The sequence below is a fragment of the Rhinolophus sinicus genome, linkage group LG02 (genome assembly GCF_036562045.2).
Source record: "Rhinolophus sinicus isolate RSC01 linkage group LG02, ASM3656204v1, whole genome shotgun sequence".
NCBI lineage: Eukaryota > Metazoa > Chordata > Mammalia > Chiroptera > Rhinolophidae > Rhinolophus > Rhinolophus sinicus.
The window spans coordinates 62,531,544-62,534,785 of NC_133752.1; the positions used below are offsets into that span (position 1 = coordinate 62,531,544).

The 3,242-nt window shown below is 36.3% G+C and overlaps 1 pseudogene; it reads left to right on the top strand.

Annotated features, from left to right (window-relative positions):
* The first annotated feature begins 867 nt into the window (after positions 1 to 867).
* Positions 868 to 2,443, top strand: LOC141566979 (elongation factor-like GTPase 1 pseudogene; annotated as a pseudogene).
* The last annotated feature ends 799 nt before the right edge of the window (positions 2,444 to 3,242 follow it).

The window sequence follows — 3,242 nt, forward strand, 5'->3', positions numbered from 1 at the left end:
AGAAAAAGGAACCCTCATACACTGTTGGTGGGAATGCAAACTGGTGCAGCCGCTATGGAAGGCAGTGTGAAGGTTCCTCAAAAAATTAAAAATAGAATTACCATATGACCCAGCAATCCCACTCCTTGGTATCTACCCAAAAAATCTGAAAACATTTATCCATAAAGACACATGTGCTCCAATGTTCATTGCAGCTTTATTTACGGTGGCCAAGACATGGAAACAACCAAAATGTCCTTCAATAGATGAATGGATAATGAAGTTGTGGTATATATATACACAATGGAATACTATTTGGTGGTAAGAAAAGATGAAATAGGACCATTTGTGACAACATGGATGGATCTTGAGAATATAATGCTAAGTGAAATAAGTCAGACAGAAAAAGCAGAGAACCATGTGATTTCACTGATATGTGATATATAAACCAAAAACAACAAAAGAACAAGACAAACAAATGAGAAACAAAAACTCATAGACACCGACAGTAGTTTAGTGGTTACCAGAGGGTAAAGGGGGAGGAGGGCTGTAGATGAGGGTAAAGGGGATGAAATATATGGTGATGGAAGGAGAACTGACTCTGGGTGGTGAACACACAACGGGATTTATAAATGATGTAATACAGAATTGTACATCTGAAATCTATGTAAATTTACTAACAATTGTCACCCCAATAAACTGTAATTAAAAATAAACAAACAAGCAAACAAACAATCCAATTCAAAAATGGGCAGAGGACCTGAACTGACACTTCTCTCAAGAAGACATAAATAGCCAACAGATATACGAAAAAAATGCTCAACTTCACTAGCTTTTAGAGAAATGCAAATTAAAATCACAATGAGATACCACCTCTCATCTGTTAGAATGGCTATCATCAACACGGAAAGTAATAACTTTTTGAGAGATTGTAGAAAAAAGGGAACACTCATACACTGCTGGTGTACTTATTGTACAAATTGGTACAGTCACTATGGAAAACAGTATGGAGATTCCTCAAAAAATTAAGAATAGAATTACCATATGACCAGCAATCTCTTTTCTTGGTATCTACCCCAAAATCTAGAAACATTTATCTACAGAGATATAGTTGGTGTGCTCAAAATTGTATGCAAGTGGACACTTTGGTCAATGTTGCTCAAGCAATAGTTCTCTGTAATCAGCAGTGTCTGGACACTGATGGTAACCACTTTGAGCACCTCTTGTAATTTAAGAAGTCAAATGTGACTTGAATTCATCTTTTGTTATCAGTATCTATTGAGTATTACAATTTTAATACAGTTTTCCTTTCTGAAAATGTGTATGCATTTTTTTTTTTTGGCACCCTCTGTAAGTACCCGTATGTTCATTGCAGCATTATTCACAGTGGCCAAAATAGGAAACAACCAAAGTATCCTTCGATAGATGACTGGATAAAGAAGATATGGTACATATATACAATGGACTATTACTCGACCATAAGAAAATATAAAATACTGCCAATTGCAACATCATGGACGGATCTTGAGATTATCATGCTAAGCGAAATAAGTCAGACAGAAAACGTCGCGAACCATACAATTTCACTCATACGTATGATATAAAACTGAAAGCAACAAACACACAAAATAAACAGGCAAGCACAAACTCATAGATAATGAGACAACAGTTTAGTAGTTAATAGAGGTTAAGGGGGGTGGGGTCGTAAAAGAAGGTAAAGGAGGTCAAATGTATGGTAACAGAAGCAGATTTGATTTTGGGTGGTGAACACACAATGCAATATATAGATGATGTATTATATAATTCTGTACTTGAAACTTATATCATTTGATTAACTAATTTTACCCCAATAAATTTAATTAAAAAAAAAAAACAGTGGGAGAAGATGAAAGCTATTCTGTCAAGATGAAAACCATGATGGCTGTTCTCAGCTCATTGAGAAGAGGACTGCCCAGAAAGGGGAAACATTGCAGCCTGATTGTTGTGGACCCTTCTCGGGACAGCTAATTGCCACCATGAAAGAAGTGTGCTTCTCTGTGCTTCAAATGAAACCTCAGTGCTTGATGGCAGTTATGTCATATGTGGCATCATGGCCATGGATAATGAGCTTGGTTAGGTTTATATTTCTTTTTCAAAGAGAGAAACTTAAGTGCTATTGGTATGAAAGAAGGGACAGACATGTTTATAATCAAGGCTCTGTAGCACATTGCCAAAAGACTTTCTTCACTGATGATATCAGAAAGAGGCCAGTTCAAAAGTAGTGTTCAGCCACTGGAAGGCCATTCCCAGCTACTCGTTCTGGATACAAACCACTGGGGAGGAGTACTTGCACTTTGGGAAAAAGTCTGACTCAGAGAATCAGATCTGGAAGTACATTAACACAGTTATAAATTGGGAAGATCTTTATCTGGAAAAGATTGCAGCGCACATGGAAAAGCAGAGAATCCTCGGCCAAAATAAATAACTGGTATTTGCAGTCCAGATGCATGGACCAAACCCTGAGATTCCACAGTAAGGGTCCAAGCAGAGAATCTTCCAGTCTACTACTTGGACCCTACTTGGACTGTACTACTGGAAGATTCTCTACTTGGACCCTTACTGTGGAATCTCAGGGTATAAACCAAAATAGATAACAATTGTTTCCACAGTGCTTGACATCACAATAATGACTCAATAGATTGTTTCCACTTCTGACAGTTGGTATACATACCAGCTTGGACATGAATAACGCTTTCTTGGACATGGCTGACAGACACTTCAGGAAGAGAAAAAAAAAAAAAAAAATCTACCTGCCTTTGAGAACGCCAATTTAGATGAGAAAGGATCTATAACAACAATGGGATAACATTACACAGTCAAAAGAAACAATGAAATACTACTTATTGTCCAAGATATTGAATGACTAGAACTCTGAAATACAGTGTGTGGCAGTTAAAATGGGTACAAACACTTACTTAGGAAAACTGACACAATCAATTAAAATTAACCATAGGTGGATCCTATGTTCTAGCAATTTTACTGCTAATCATACTCCCAACAGAAATGAGTACAAATGTACATCAAAATAATGTACAAGGATATTCATATTCTCAATAGTCAAAGACTGGAAAGAACCCCAAAACCCATCATTAGTATTTGGTAAACCAAATTTGGTATATTTATACAACGAATGCTATATGATGATAAAAAGACTGAACTACTGCCACATGCAAAAATACACATGCATTTTACATACTTAACAATGAGCAAAAAAAAAAAAAAAA